The sequence below is a fragment of the Eupeodes corollae genome, chromosome 2 (genome assembly GCF_945859685.1).
Source record: "Eupeodes corollae chromosome 2, idEupCoro1.1, whole genome shotgun sequence".
In the NCBI taxonomy this organism is placed as follows: domain Eukaryota; kingdom Metazoa; phylum Arthropoda; class Insecta; order Diptera; family Syrphidae; genus Eupeodes; species Eupeodes corollae.
Window position 1 is genome coordinate 73,127,626 of NC_079148.1, and position 17,949 is coordinate 73,145,574.

Sequence of the window (17,949 nt, forward strand, 5' to 3'; positions counted from 1 at the left end):
GAATCTGGAAAATGTCACAAGATGTTTTGGTGTGTTTTTGGGAAATGATTTAATTTTACTTTGGATAGTTCTAGATTATAAGTATTTCAGAAATTTAGTTGCTAAGGTTGTATTGAACATAAATCGAGGTATTGATGGTTTTCTGAAATAACGATACAGAAATGAGAAAAGAGGCTGAAATGCGACCCACACTGATAACTTAAACATTAACAAAATGTAAATAACAATATTTGTGGGAGATACAAAATTTTAAGTCAATATTTTTTCATAATACTTAAGTCGAAATTAATTTCTTATCAGTTTATAGTAAAGTTTTGTAGATTTTTGTGTTTTATAAAAAAAAGTTGTCAATTGAGTTTTTTCAAAAAAATTACTTAAAAAGTTATCAACAATATTTGGATGTGATAAATTAAGTTTGGATTCATAGTATGGGAGGCGGCGGTCAAAGTACCTACCTCATCGAGTCAATGGAAAATTTGAGCATTGTGGAATGGTAAATGACACGAAGATTACGAAACCGCTGGTCGGACAGACTTTTTCCGGGCCTATTGGCCGCAAAATGGTCACTTCCGGTTGCGTTTTTTGGTGTTGGGGTATACCATCAGGTCAATGGAAAATTTAAATAGTAGTTGGTAGAGATATGGTGGTAGATTTAAAATCATTTGGTCGGACAGACACAATCCGGGCCCAACCCTTTGTCCGACCATCTCAAAAAACGGTATTTTTGGTGTTGATCTACCTCATCGGGTCAATGGACAAATGGGTTATCATATGAAAGCTTGGACTGTCCACTTTAAGAATCTACTGGTCGGACAAACTTTTCATGGGCCAAACATACGTCCGACCGCTTTTTCCCCAAAAAATGCTTTTATTTTTTTCATCTTTTTTCAACTCAATATTAAAAAATTTTAGGTCAAATAAATATAAAATTTGTATCAGATAAAAATTAACATTATCACCTAATTAATTATATAAAAAAAAGTTTTTAAAAAAATACAAAAAACCGTAACAAAATCTATTGATCATTTTTTTTCAGGAAATTATTTTTTTTTATAAATTAAATAAATGATATACTTATCGACGAACTATCTACATACTTCCAAGGAAAAGTAAAATCCAAATTTTCAATTGAATGTTACAGATATGTCTATATAGGGTATATGCATTAAATTTATTTTTCAAATTTAAGATGAATTCATTTTTTCAAAAAAGGTATAAAGTAAACATTATGTCACATATCAATACATAGAATAAAAAAAAATAAAATTAGCATATTATATCCCAGTAATTATTCAACGAAAATTTCAATAATACAAAATTAAAAAATATCGTCTTCATCAGAATCTTCCTCACTCAAACATTCCAATTCTTCTTCTTCATTGTTTTTTAAAATAATATCATCAACATTAAGCGGAGTGGGATCCACTTGCAACCAAAGTGATATTAACTTCTCATCCTTCAATACCCACAAAAAATCTTTTGTCCTCAGTTTGACGCAGTCTGCTTCTGTGGCATTAGCCCACATAGAACTTAAAAAAATTGTTATTTTAATTTTTTCATTGAGTGGTTTAAAATACGGGGTATCAAGCTAGAGTCAAAGTTTTTGTTATTTTTAAAAAAATTACCTGCCTAACGACGTATTTTTAGAATCATATATGTTTTGATACCTTTGAAATCTAGCTTCATTTACACTTTTGCAGTTCCGTAAACCATACATATGTGAAGTAAAGTGTTGAATAACTTCTGTATCTTTTTCCAGTAAGAGATCAGTTTGTTTACACAATGCTTCAAATGCAGCTTGATAACAATTACTTTTTTGAAGGATATCTAGAGCTTTTCCTTTTCTAACAAAACTGGCCGTATAGTCGCAACCTGTAAAGGCATAAAATGCTGGTACCGCAGCACATAAATTCACTCCTAATGTCGAAGCTAGTTGCGCATAGTTTATGCAATTGAAATTATTTCTTTTCGAGCTGCCACTTGCTAACCAAATTTTCAAGTCCTTGAATTTGTGCATATTCGCCAGTAAAATATAACGAGTAGGTTTGTGTCAGATGCTCAAAACATAATCTTCGAATTAGGTTTTGATTTGCTTATATGGTAAATTAATCTGGTATATAGGCTTCTTCATAGCAACAACTGTATTTATATTCCTCACTTTTAGAAATACATTGGCTTTGAACTTCATAGGAGAAACACTTGTCATCTACCGTCAAAAAAAAACTTTTTTTTTAAATGTTTTAGGAACTAATGACCCTAAGATGGATTAAGTAAAAGCCATCAATTAATTAAGTTAACATTTTGGAAATAATTTTTGTTCCTAGGTTATGACTTAGTTCCCAGCGTTGTCTTTCTGATATTGAATTTGAAAACACCAGTCAACAAGTTAGCAGCATCCGCATTAATGGTTTGTTCTAGAGTTAGGTCAACTGTTGACCCAGCAAAACTTTTTGCTGTACGCCTTATACCAAAAGCAACCGCCTGAATTCGTTTATTAAATTAGAATTTTTGAATGTCCACCTTTCATAATTAGGTTGGTTAAACACAAAAAACAAATTGGAAAGTTCGAAAATAGAATCCACATACAATTTGAAATCACTCGTTCTTATACTCCTTGAAAACTCGAAAAAAAGTTCATAAATGCAATACATTGCATAAAAGACCGAGGAGTATTACCATGATCTCTTTTAAGTGTGAGATCTTTATACGCTCTGTATTTAGTAAAAATATCATTGAGCAATGGGCTTGAATTAGGGTTCTTATTTGGTTGCAATGGGTTTTGAAAAAAGTGTTGTAAATCATCAATGTAATTTTCTGAAATGTTGATGTTATTTTCTAAACAAAGCCGTTCAAAGTTCAATGTCTGAATTACACCGGTCAGGGAAGGATGGATTCGTTTACATCTCTAAATATCAATAAATCCGTTTACTGATAGTTTAGCCAAAACTATAGATTGTACTTATATATCGACTATTAAAAACCATCAATACGTTTTCCGAAAGTCATTTGAATATGAAACGCATCTAAACTAATGAAAATATTATTAAAATTATAAAAAATATTTGAATTTCCATTGCCATTTTCGCAAGAGCTAAGTCATATGTCAAAATGATTTCTTTTTGATTGCATTTGTGAGTGACAAATGAATTTGTATTAAGTAATCTATGACTTGACTCTCACTACAACAACAAAATAAATTTAATGCATATACCCTAAATAGACATATCTGTAACATTCAATTGAAAATTTGGATTTTACTTTTCCTTGGAAGTATGTAGATAGTTCGTCGATAAGTATATCATTTATTTAATTTATAAAAAAAAAATAATTTCCTGAAAAAAAATGATCAATAGATTTTGTTACGGTTTTTTGTATTTTTTTAAAAACTTTTTTTTATATAATTAATTAGGTGATAATGTTAATTTTTATCTGATACAAATTTTATATTTATTTGACCTAAAATTTTTTAATATTGAGTTGAAAAAAGATGAAAAAAATAAAAGCATTTTTTGGGGAAAAAGCGGTCGGACGTATGTTTGGCCCATGAAAAGTTTGTCCGACCAGTAGATTCTTAAAGTGGACAGTCCAAGCTTTCATATGATAACCCATTTGTCCATTGACCCGATGAGGTAGATCAACACCAAAAATACCGTTTTTTGAGATGGTCGGACAAAGGGTTGGGCCCGGATTGTGTCTGTCCGACCAAATGATTTTAAATCTACCACCATATCTCTACCAACTACTATTTAAATTTTCCATTGACCTGATGGTATACCCCAACACCAAAAAACGCAACCGGAAGTGACCATTTTGCGGCCAATAGGACCGGAAAAAGTCTGTCCGACCAGCGGTTTCGTAATCTTCGTGTCATTTACCATTCCACAATGCCCAAATTTTCCATTGACTCGATGAGGTAGGTACTTTGACGGCCGCCTCCTGGACTAATATCTGTTTTTTTTTTCCGAGATTTTTAGTCGAAAACCAATTTATACCAATTTAAGTTACATTTTGTTTAAAATTTTTGAAACCAAGTTTTCTGTTGATGTTATTTTGATACTTGTTTCTTTTTGCACTTTTTACTTTAAATTTCGAATCAAGTTTGTTTTTGAGCAAAGCTCAGTTTTTATGTTTTTTTTTCATTTTTTTTAGTCTGAAAAATAAACTCAAAGATAATTGTTCGATTTTATAAACGTAAAATCTTTTCATTCGGAAATTTGATTAGTTTGATATTGATTTCAGATGATTCAAAAGGTTATGGCCCAGTCCTCAATATAAATTAGTTGGTTTCTGAATTGAATTTAAATAAATAAATAAATAAATTGGGTGGCGCAACAGTCCATTGTGAACCAGGGCCTAGTGAGTCACAACTCTCAACCATTCTTGTGTGCGAGTAATGTTGTCAGAGATAGAATGGACCTACAGTTTGAAGCCGAATCCGAAAGGATTTAAAGCACTTTTCATGACAAGAGTTACTCTTGGAGAAACTGTCAATTCCTCACAATAGACAGTACCCGTGTCTAACGCAGTACAACGTCCAACGCAGTCCAACGTCCAACGCACTACCATCAGGTTACGGGTAATACGCAACAACTGACAGTTGGATTTTTATAAAAAAATTACTGAATGTTGAAGAAGTAAAATGTAAAATGAAACTATAGAAGAAGAATAAGATATTCAAGCCGAAAATCAATTTTTATCAACTAAAAATAATGTTTTTTACCAAATGTCGAAGATGTTGTTCTTCGTTGCATAAAATTATTTTAAAGGTAACATCATTTTTTGTTCGTAAAATAAAGTGATTTTTTAGCTATCACCTTTTTGGCAACACTGGTTTAAATAGGTGACGCACGTTACGTTTTTTGTTTTACTGACAAACATCTTCAGTTTGGTCTATAATTTTACCATAAATCGTCTTACAAACGAACAACGCTTGCAAAATATTGAATTTTTTTTTATCAAAATGCGTACTCTGTTAAGAAAGTTCATTAAACGCTTCTTCCATTTTATGGTCAGTTTAATCGACCCACTGAAGCGGCTATTCGGGCTATTGTGACTAAATTTTGCACCAATTTACATTGTTGGACATTAAACCACCAACACGCTAACGTAGAGTGCGAACTGAAGAAAATATCGCAGTATTGGTATTGGCCAGTGTTAGTGATGACCATCAATTATCTATTCGTCGCCGTTCGCAGCTGCCTCTGTTTCTCAACAACGCGGAAAATTAAGCGGAAGGATTCAGGTATGATACCTTTCAATTTACAGAAGAATTAAACGGTCTACTGCAACGTACAATTTTTGGTGAATGGGCTCTTGGAAAGTTGGCCAAAGATCGACTTTTTTACCGAGAAATTGTGTTCACCGACGAAGATCAATGGGTACGTTAATAAGCAGAATTGTCGATTTTGGAGCGAATATCAGTAAGAGACATTGCAAGAGCAACCAATGCAACCAAAAAAAAGTCACAGTTTGGTGCGGTTTATTGGACCGTAATTCTTCAAAGATGATGCAAATCGTAACTTAACTGTGAATGGCAAGAGCTACAGTGAGATGATATCCAACTTTTTTTTGCCCAAAATGCAAGAAATTGACTTGCATGACATGTGGTTTCAACAAGACGGTGCCACATACCACACAGCACGAGCAATAATGGATCGTGCGATTTAACGCCTTTAGACTATTTTTGTGGGGCTTTGTTAAAGCTCATGTCTATACAAACAAGCGCGCATCAATTGTCACATTGGAAGAATTTATTCATGAGATATGTTGGAAATGTTGGAAAGAGTATGCCAAAATGGGACTAAGCGGATGTACCATTTGAGGCGCAGTCAAGGTCAACATTTGCATAAAAAAAAACTTCAAACATTAAGTTATATGAACCGTACTATCGATTCAAATAAAGATTTCATGCATTTGTCTGAATTGTATGTGTTTTTTTTTTGAAAAACTTTACCAAAGCTTTTAAAAAATCACACTATATTATTCTTTTTCAGTTTTTTTGATTTGTAAAAAGAAAACGTTAGTTGATTTTTTTTTTTCAAAATTTGGGTTCAACGAAAATTTGTACTCAATCCTTAAGGCCCAACTATAATAGGCATAAGCAAACATAAGCTTATGTCAAAAACCCAACGATAATTCACTTAAGTTAGCGAAATTACTGCATAGCCATAATGCAATTTTGCTCACGTATCTAAATGTCAGATTTTATTTATGCGGCGAGCGACTGGGATCGCTCTTGCCTAAGTGTGCTTAAGTTAACGAAACTGAGAAAAATTGAACGAAACGGAGCTAGACTCCATTATGTTTACTCGTATTGAGATTCTATGTATTCGCACGTTTACTTATGCGCGCATATGCTAGCTTATGCCTATTATAGTTGGGCCTTTACTCTATTTTTCGATATTATTGTCTGTAAAGTGAAATGTATTTGAAGTCTATACATATCTCTATTGTTTCTCGAGATACGAGTAGATATGGGAAATGTCGAGAAGTGTCAACATTTTCAACTCGACAAATCGGAAATTAATATTTATAATAAACATATAAAATAAATTAGGTGGCGGAACGTTCTGTTCGGAACCTGGGCCCAGTGACTAACAACTCTAAACCTTTCCTGTCGTCGAAACATTTCACTATGCAATTTGAAAGCTATTTTGAAAATTGGTAATTGAGTGGACTTGCATTTTGACGCATAAGAAAAGGGCATAACCATAAGAGTAAGTTTGTCGAAACTGTCGATGTATTTCGGGTGATAATATTTCGGGTAGACTTTCGTTAAGGAAGGATTTTTTTGGGAAAAAATGTTGCAGAACTTCTTTTTTTACACTTCAGAATTTCAGACAGTAGTTAGCTTATAGCAAGCTTCAAAGCACGATCAAAGGCTCATCATAAGTGCATGTGTTAATTGTTAGTAAGATAATAATACAATTAAATCTTAACAAACGCACAAAATAAAAAACATAATTAACATTAACATGAAATAATACCGAACAACTGGTTCTAAACAATGATTTAAATCCCACCTTATTTAAATTTAAATCTATCGATGAACAATTTAAATTTTAGAAAATGCTCATTCGATTTAAAGCTTCATTTTTCCCATAGTTAGTTCTATAAAAATCAATATGTATAAAATCAAAAGAACTTAGGTGATGAGTTCGCCTTGGTAATTCAAATTTACACAAGATAGCAAATAAGGTGCATCAATTTCACCGTTAATGAGTTGATGAAGAAATATTAAATCATTATTAACACGCCTTTGATGGAGAGATTGCAATTGAAGAAGCTGAATACGTTGTTCATAGGCAGGCAGATCATAAGGATCTTCTCAAGGAAGACCCTTTAGGGCAAAGTGAATGAAATTATGTTGAATTGATTCAATACGTTTTCTATAAATTACGTAATAAGGAGTCTTCTGATAAAAATCCCGTTAGAAAACGTATAGGACAAGGTCTATGCCGAAGTTTAATGCAATCACATAGTTTTCCAACTACATGAGCCATGACAATTAATGTTTCATTTTTTTTTACATTTTCAGCAAATTGCGTTTTGATTTAAATTTTCAAAAGAAATCTATTTCACAATGCATTTTACTTACACCTGCATACTTTCATAGCCATAAACTAAGTATCAAGTCCTTAGCATTAGTAAATTATTTGCACGCTAAAAAATGTCCCTTTTTGTAAATAATTGTCGTGGAAGCAAATAATTACGCCTTTTTTTATTGAATTCAGGTTTTACCTTTTACAGACCTTAGATTCCTCTATAATACAAAAAAGATAAACGATGTAAAAACATTGCATAGCCCACGATACGAGTAAATATGTATAGGTACCTAATCAAGAAAACTTCGTGCAACCAATAAAGGTTGAAATTGATGCTTCCGTGATATCGTATTTACATTTGAAGATACACTTTCATCAAACACCGATATATAGATACCTATATGGTCGTCTTTAAATGTATCAGGTTTAAAAATGCAATTTAAATTTGGAGGCTGCCATGAAAATATTATTTCCATCTAATGTAGATTGTAGGTATGTGACAATTTAATCTTCCGCAAATGAAACTGGATTAATATTGACAATGAGGAAATCCTAATCCCAAGGAAATAGAAAGACATATGAAAATATGTATATATCAGAAACACGTCCAATCCATATTCTGCTTTCATTTCTCACTCAAACTGTTTTAGTAGTAATGCAATTAAATACAATTTATAGGAGTCATTAACTTCAGTGGTTTAGTTATTTCAACAAAATGAATTAAAAAAAAACTATTTCCGTTTTGAAACTTATTTTTTGATATCTATTTATATTTTAATACATATCTTATAGCAATTCAATTTATCCTTAAAAATAAATAAACATATCTTCAATTCAGGTTATCCTTTGAAAAAAATAAATTTCTTCTATCAGTGGTAATGAAATAAGATTCAATGTTGTGGTCGTTGTCATGTGCATGATATTTTTCATAACTTGTTTTTCATCAAATAAATTTATTGAAAGTCAGGTTTTTTGACATTTTGATTTGTTGAATTTTCAATGTGAATAACCGTCTTATTTAAATGTCCGGTCCTTGTAATTGAAACCGCACTGTTTGAACTATGAAAAATTTAATTTTTTACTCGTTATGAGTTTTCCTTACTAGGAAGCTGAAGTCCTTTAACTTATGGACTTTAAGACTGAAATAGTCTTGATCCTTTATGGTGGAAAATACAACACAACACTTTGATTTCAGAAGACTTCTCACAATAATCATTTTTTAGAAATTTAACAAAGTATAAACTAAAAGAAAACCTTTTATCATATTAGGTGTAGTGTAGGTATAAGTTATAACATCTGTTCAAATATTTATAAGCTTAAAAGCGTGTGCAAAAAAAATAAAAACCTGTTGATGATTATTTATTTTAAGTCTTTTATTATTAACATAAGAATAGACTCATGTTTCTAAATCTACAGACAGTGTAATTTATTTAAATCTGCTAAAAAATGCTAGATCTTGGTTGGAGATTTGCTTAACAAATATATTAGTTCACGCCAATAAGTTTGTAACTTATGAATTTAAAATGGATCCAACTTTTTTCTATTTACTTTCGTTTTCATTGCCATTTTTTTAGCTTTCTCTATTAATTTAATAATACAAAAACTAAATAACAAGTGAATATTTATGATATTTTTCATATCTTAATCAATAGTAATAAGTTTGAAAAAAAACTGCAAAGTGACACCTTTATTTTTCAAATCGATATTTGCAATAGATTTTTACCGCTGTAAAGAATATATACCGTATAACTTTCAGACCAGAATTGTAAAAATCTGTTTTTGAAGTTTTTTTTATTAAAACCGTCTTCACTAGAAGCAAATTAAAAATTCCTATTTTTTTATTTACAAAACAAACTAAAAAAACGTCAAGGAAACATACTTGCGGGTAAAATGAAACACTACTGATCGCTTGCATCGAGATTCTTCTGTTTACCGCTTTCTTAACGTACCGGTTCCGCACATACCAAAAAAAAAAAGATAAACAAAATAAAAGATATTTCAAGGAATTGGAATTTAATGATTCGCAATTTTTCAAATGCGATTTAGGCTTTTAGTTTAGCTACAACAAAATTGTAATAGAATTATTATTCTAGTACATATTAATGTATATGTTTCTATATGAAACTGCGTCTAATAAAAAGTGAATGAGTAGACGCCAACCGTTATCTCCATTCAGAACACCTAGACATTCTTCAAGTGAGAGAAAATTCTTGTTAATATAAAGCCGACGAATTTCCTGCGAGATTGGGCACAATGCAACAAAGTGGAAAATGTTTTCAACTTTATTAAGGTTGCACAAAGTGCAGTTTGGGTTGTTACCAGTTCTGTGCGGTCTGTGATTAAGCTCTAACATCTCCGTGCGTGCTTTAAATATGATGCTAATTTCCATTACAGTAAATTTATCTCTGAAGTAACTTGAAGACCCGAGTATGAGGTAAAGTTTACTGTAAATTGATCTCGACACAGACTCCCTCGCCCTATCTAGATAGCTTTGGAATGAGTGATCATCAATGGTAGATGTACAGTCGTAGAGAGCACTTCTCCACGTATCTAAACTATCAACAGACAGAAGAAAGTTATGTGCCGAGGCCAAATCATACCAGTCTTTAAATGGAGTATACCGGCATCTAAAACACACTGATAGGACCCTCTTTTGCAAATTGTTTGCATTACCCTCAATATATAATCAGCGTGTGCTTTTAAATTCGTAATAAATATTGGAGGAAATCCCGATTCGATATGTATAGCATTATTGGGCGTGTTAGTTGGGAGTCTAAGGATACGCTTGAAAAAATATCTTTGGACAACTTCGATATCTTCTATTCACTTGTACCCATAGACTTGGTTGCCATAACAAAAACAGCTGTTGATAGTTGCTTCAAATTTTGAACTTAGACGTAGAATCAACAAGTTTGTTAATAAAAAAGTTTGACCACATACAATTTATTGCAGTTTTTGCAACTCTCACCTTATCTTTTAAGTGAACACCAAAATTCAGGTTATGAGTTAATGTGTAGCCTAAATATTTAAATTCTTTCACCACTTCTAAGTCGGAACTATTGACGGTCCAGTTGCGGTCGGTTCTAATGCTACGATGTTGGGACCTAAAGACCATAACCTTCGACTTTGAGGTGATTATTTGGAGATCCCATAGATTACAAAATTGTTTTAATTTTTTTATTTGAAGCTGAAGTGTGACTGCATTATCAGTTAAGATCACCAAGTCATCGGCGCGCGTGGAGCAAAACCTTTAATAGATAAATCACCAAAAGTAAAACCACCAGGGATATAGTCTTCAAAATCATTTATAAATAGTGAAAAGATAAGCGGGCTTAAAATTTAGCCTTGAGGCACACCTGTATTACAACTAAACGGTTTCGATTTGCTACTACCATTTGAAACTTCAGTTGTCATATTTGAGAGCAGCTGCTCATAGATTCGGATAAATTTTGTCGATAGCCCGATACCTGCAAGTTTAAATAGTAGAGATCTTCTGTTAATGGTATCAAATGCTGATTTAAAGTCAACGAAAAAAGAGTAAAGATTTATTTTGTTCTCTATGTTAAAATTACTTAGCAAATTCAATAGAAGTTTATATTCGTATTCCTTTGATTCTTTCAAGGCCCAACAATTAAAAACATGAGTATCTTAACCCTAGAAAGATAATCTACGTCTGCGGGACGTATGGCGCGGGGAAAAATTGTTATATCTTTTCAATTATAAGCCGTATTACATTAGTTTTTTATATTTGCTCAGGACTAGGTCAGAGCTTGCATGGTGCATCTTAAAATTCACGCTGAAGATGCATTAGGGCCAGTAATGACTATGTTATACGTCTGGGAGACGTATGATTATCTTTTATGAAACTTTTGTGCACTGAACAAAAGTATATGGGGAAAAAACTTTTTTTCTCAAAAATTACTAAAACTATTTTTTATAGTTAGCTTACCCCTCAATGAACTAATTTACCAAATATTAAAACTCAAAGTCAACTCAAAGGTTTCTTTAAAAAATAAAGAATTTTGTTCGTTCTGTTTTCAAAGGTGGTTCAGGTTTTTTATAAATTTTGCTCAAATCTTACTTCTTTTATACTTAATTATTGATTCATTTTACTTAAAATAACCCAAATAAAATGAATTAAAATACAAAATAATGATGAAAAATCAATTGTCATCTTTAAACGCGCTTAATAAGTGCCATACGTCTCTAGGACGTATGATTATCTTTCACGCACTAAAAAATATGGTTATCTTTCTAGGGTTAAGGGAATTCAATTAGTTTTTTCTAAGTTTACCCTTGAAGATGAAATTTTTGACTGTTTACAGTCGAATTGTTTTTTCCTGAACAGCGATTATTTTTAATAAATATGATTTTAAATCATAAAAATAAAAATTTTTATTTAAAATCATGAAAATGAAAATAAAAATAAACCAGTATAAGTTTAACCATTCAGCATTCAAGTCAATTAATTCCAGGTTTTTGTTGTTTTGTCAAATGAAATGGTCTTGATTTTAGTGAAATCTTAAAAAAACTTTGAAAGAGAAGCCCAAAAAATAAAAGGAACCATATCAAAACCTATTTTTTCAGAATGCAGTTGATCTGTTTTTAAACAAAATGTTAATATCAACATTTTGTGCGAGATGAAAGAATTTAAAGTCAATATTTTTCTTTCTTCTCACATGACCTGATCCAAAACCATTTTCTATCAGTTCTTTAAGAAGGTATTGGTGTTTTGTAAAAAAAAGTCATTAATTGTTTTTTTTTTTTCTGCAAAAAAAATAACAAAAAGTTAAAAAACAATCTTTTTGTTATAAAATAAAAAAGAGGCTGGGATGCGACCCACAATGATAACTTCAAATCCTGTCTGTCGATCTGTCTTGCTTAACAATTTGTCTATATGTACTCGTATCAATTTTTACCAAAATTGCGTACTATTTTTTGTAGATTTTATTTCTTATGAAAAAACGGAGTGTTAGAAATTGCTGAATAAAACAAAAAATATTTTGTGAAAAAAATAAGGTTGAAGCCAATATTTTTATTTGCTATTTGAGTCGAAAGTAAGTTTTTACCAACTTTTGTTAAATTTTGGTAAGTTTTTTAGTTTTTTGTACAAAAACTGTCAATTCGATTTTTTTCAAAATTTTACTGAATATTGACAACAATATTTTTTGAAAGATAAAAGTAGTTAAAAGCCAATATCTACAATTTTTGGAAAGATATTAAAGTCGAAAATCAATTTTTACCAACTTTTATTAATTTTTTTTTTAGGGTTTTATTTTTTGTAAGAAAACTGTCAATTCGATTTTTCTCAAAATTTGTCCTAATGTTGAAAACAATATTTCTTATAAGTAAAAATTAGTTAGAAGCCATTATATCAAAGTTTTTAAAAGATATTAAAGTCGAAAATCAATTTTTACCGATTTTTCTCAACATATTTCAAAATGTTGAAAACAATATTTCTTTTGAGATAAAATAAGTTTGAAGCCTAAATTTCAAGTTTTTGAAAAGATATTTGAATCGATATTCAATTTTTAACAACTTTGAGTTATGTTTTTTTTAGTTTTTTATTTTTTATAACAAAAACTGTGAATTCGATTTTTCTCAAAATGTTATCAGATGTACGGACGTACGAACGTACGTACACACTCACGCACAGACATCTTTCTAAAAATCTTTTATTTCGACTCTAGGAACCTTGAAACGTCGAGCAATGTCAAAATTTTCAATTTGACAAATCGGACCCATTACAATAACTTCCTATGGGAAGTTAATAAATTGGGTGGCGCAATTGTCCGTTGAGAACTAGGGCCTAGTGACTTACAACTGCCAGACATTCCTGTGAGTGAGTACTGTTGTCAGGAATATAGGGGACCAACAGTTTTACGCCTGATTCGAACGGCTAATTTGAGAAAACACTTTTCTTGACAAGAATTATTCTTGGAGAATTTGTCAATTCTTCGCAAGAGGCAGTGCCTGTGAAAAAACGTAAGATGGCATAGGCATCGATATCCTATTTTATTTATACTTAAAAACTACTTAAAATAAGGTCCTTAATATAAAACTTAAAGCCAACTAAAACTACCTATTCTACCTATAAACTACTTAAAACAAGAACAACCACAGCAGCATATCTTACTATTTAACGTTTTTTGTTTTTCATTTTTCATATTTTGTTGTCTATTTTGTATTTTTTTTGTGTGTATATTTTTGTTTGTATTTTTTTTCTTGTGCTACCATGCCTATTCTACTTAAAACTACACCCTAAAACAATAAAACAAATATTAAAGCCGGCCAAGGCTTAAAAACCCATCCCGACTACACCCTATCAAGTGCCGATTGAAGCCACTAAAACTAGTTCTCCTACTTCACCCTATCAGTTCGGTCCCGTTTGAACACATCCCTACTGAACTGAAGGAGCTCTGCTCCACCTTGTGCCATGACGTCCCGATTGTACAGGAGTCTCCTATCCACGGTTCGTCGTCTGACGTAATAGATTAACGGAACTGCCAATCTATCCTGTATCAAACCGCGTTTGTCTAAAAAGAGGAATGCCTCTGGTGGAATGAAGCCGCTCAAGCGTGCACTTTCAAAATACTCGTCGTTCGAATAGAACGCCCCGAAAATTAAATTGTTGGTCGAAGACATAGCTCTTGCAATGTGACCTCGAACGAGTTTTATCCAAAATTGTCAATTCTGTTGATTCGAGCCCCGTTGTATAGGACCTCGTTGGAATAGTAATGCACATAAGAAGACTCAGCTATTCGATATAAGCCGGTACAGCGTCGTTAACACTGCCGCTCGAGCATCCGAAACTTCTCCATCTGAGAAGGGGCATCGTTGAACCACACAGGACAACCATAAACGATCATCGGCCGTATGAGGGCCATGTAGCAAATTACCTTCACTTTGGGGTCAAGACAACCGTTCTCAAAATTTTACTAAATGTCACACACGTTTTATAATTTTTTTGGAGTTAAAATTATATTCGAGTTGACAAATTTTTATTTTTATTTGTTTTGCTTTGTAAAATTATACTAATTTGGTATCACTTTAAAATGCATAATTTAAAATGTAATGCAAGTCGCTAAGGTTATTAGTTCGTGATATATTTACGGGTCATCCAAAATTTTTACTTTTTTTAAATTGCTTTAGTGAAAAAAGCAACCAGTCAATCTTCCTTCCTTGCTTTGGAACACCACTTATTTGAATTTGATGAAATGGTAGATACACACGCACTCATAGACATATCACTAAAAAATCTTTGATTTAGATTTTAGGAACCTTGAAACGTTGAGAAATGTGAAATTTTCAATTCGCGAATTGGACCACAATTACTTCCTATCGGAAGTTAAAAGTAATAAACAAAACGAACTAGTTTAATAATTTTTACCTAACTAGCTTATAGTCATAAGGGAATAAGTTATGCCTACCTACAGGTACCTACCTATACCAACCTCCGAATGTTAATTAAGAACACTTTTTATCTATTTTATTAACTCATTTTAATAGCTTTAAAATTAATTCAAGCTAGGAAGTTATATGTATCTTTTTCTTTCTGTTTAAATTTTGATTGTGTAATCAATTTTCTAAACTTTCACTTAAATAACTTAGATACCTATCTACCAAATATAAATTATCAACCAAGCTAGTTATACCCATCTTATGAACCTTCTAAAGCTTAATAAAGAAAATAGATTGCTTCAAAACAATTACTTATTCCGACCTACCATTGTTTTTTTTTTTTTTTTGAAGAAAGTCTGAGCAGATTTGCACAACCATCTTTTACCTAACTAAGGTACCTACATTGTTTATGTAACTAAGATTCATATGAAACTTTCTGCATATGTATGGAAGTATGGGTATATACCTATACTAAGTAGGTAGTCAAAGATCAGAGCATTTTAAGGCTTCCCAAATTATTACGTATCTTTTAGATACCTACCTACATTCTTAAATGTTTCTACAAATCAATCTAAATGTGGTAAAGAATCTAGGTACCTATGTACCGTTACATAAAACAGACGAACTATGTGTCAAGGTAAACTACTTTCAATACCAATCTTCAAGAGGATATATGTATGTACGTATGTATAAACAAAGTCCAATAGTCGGTCGACAACCTCGAAGAAAATATGTCTATTTTCCTACCTACCTATCTACTTCGTGTTGCTGAACAATTATGAGCTTGCTATAGAATAATTATTTTTTAATATGCATTTACATAGGTCTAGGCATAAAAAAAAAACAAAATGCATAAAACAAACGGTAAAAATCTTTGCATTGTGAGTGGCCCTTTTTTCCCAAGCAGGTTTTTATGATTTATAGTCACACAATAACAATTATGACCTAACCCAACAGAAAATACATCTAATCACCGCAATTTTATAGAGACACTTAATTCTCAACAAGGCTATGAAGACCTAGATAACCTTTTTTTGCTGTAGTTAGGTAGGTATCTTGTTAGCTAGATAGTATCTAATCAAATCAGCTGAAATTACAAAATAAATCTTTGATGTCGAACTCCACTTCTCATCAACATCATTATAATTAGATTTTGCAAGTTGGTAGCCTAAGTAGGAAGGCAGGTAGGTAGGTACCTATACACAATTTGAAACTATGTGTACCTACCTACCTATAAAATTTTGCAATAATAATTCTCCACTCAAAACCGTTAAACTTAAATCAACAATTTGTACACAAAAGTTGAATTAGAAATCTCAATACAGTACAGCAACAGACACAGAAATAAAAGTGGATTGCAGGTTTTGAGCAAAAAAAAATGGAAAGGAAATTCGAAACTCCAATTCGAGCGCGCACTCCCGATCCATTCCGTCCAACAACACTGTCATCATCATCAACATCATTATCACCAACAACATGAAACTCGAAACATGATACACGATCGTTCGTCGAAAACAGTTGACTATGTTACACTACAAAAACCAGATAGATCCCCTCAAGCCTCAGGTACTACCATACACCAAAAAAACAAGCCTCAAACGAAAACGAAATTTTAAAACCGCCACAAAACAAAATAAAAACCAGAAGATACAAACAAAAATAAGTATACAAGTTATAGATAGGTATATAAATATAATAAAACCCGATTAAAGGCGAACTTCTCAAGTCTCGCCATAGCCACGGAAAGTACGGTTTCAATACCGTTTTTTTTTCTCATACTCGTTTCCACTTAGATTTATCACATGATTTTCCTTTCCGTGCACTCCCTTTCTCTAGACTTGAGGCTGCAACACCACATGTTTATTGTTGTATTTCACTGTTAAACCAAACCAGGGCTATGCTGTACTCTACACACGTCTTCTCTATCTCTACCATCACCGTCGTCGTCGTCGACACCAGAGCGACCGGTCGGTACCTTGATGGTGGCGGCGCTGCGCTGGTCGGGTGGTGGCGACGACGACGGTAGTGTTAGCTGCAGCATTGCACGGCAGAGGTGAGGATGGGGAGACTATAAAACCGACCAAACGACTCTATCTTCTACCATATGATTCTGTGAAAATCGTGTTGCATAAAAGAAACCTTATCTCTCCCGCCCTATTCCCCCTCAAAATATGCAACGCCGAAGCAATGCCATCACTCGAGCTGAAGCTGGACCTGGACCACCACACCAGCCACAAACAACAGAGCACAGGCTGTTGTGGAGCTGTTGCAATTTAAAGTGAAGAATGGAACGGGAGAGTGATAGGTCGAAGTGAAGTCGTTCGTTGGTTCGTGCACAAAAATAAAAGAAGGTCTCACAAGGGGGTACCTACATAAAATAGTATAGTTGGATACTAGCTGGACCGAGAGATGGACTCCGAAAAAGCAGTTTTGCCAAATAGACACACAAGCACAACGAATATTATACCGAACACCGAAACCGGAGCTGCGAACGCTGCGAATACGAACTGCGATGACAATGACGACAAGACAAGCCAAGACAATATCGTAATCGTGTTCGTGATGTCACAACACAACGCGATAGTGGAGAGTTCACAAAAATAAAAACCAAAAAATAAACGCGAATTCGAAACCGTCCGCAAAAACTATTGGGCAAGAGTGGGGGAGGTTAAGACTTTCCAAAACGATTCGCTAAGACAATGTTTTTGGTTTTCAGATTTCCTTTTTTTTCTCTATATATATAGGTATAGGTAGGTATGCTATAAACACGGCCGATGATAATTATACAATAGGTCACTTCACAGATAAAACTGTATTCCGCGGTATGGAACAAAAATAATATGGCTTTATTATAGCTCAAAGAATTTTCAAGATAGCTGAGAGCGCGCGTGAAACCGACCGATTCTGAACACGCTCCAACTTCAACTGAAAATCATTTTCGACGTCAAGTCTTGTGGTATTTTTTTTTTCGTTTCATTCTATGGCAAAGGCAATCATACTTCTG

General features: G+C 32.6%; 1 protein-coding gene across 3 annotated transcripts in view; it reads right to left on the minus strand.

Annotated features, from left to right (window-relative positions):
* Nucleotides 1-17,874, minus strand: part of LOC129946942 (furin-like protease 2) — a 524,816-nt gene extending 506,942 nt beyond the window's left edge. For all 3 annotated transcript variants that reach the window (XM_056057326.1, XM_056057324.1, XM_056057325.1), the window contains exon 1: nt 17,318-17,874. The gene's annotated coding sequence lies outside the window, so the exon portion shown is untranslated. The remainder of the gene's footprint in view (nt 1-17,317) is intronic.
* Nucleotides 17,875-17,949: the final 75 nt, after the last annotated feature.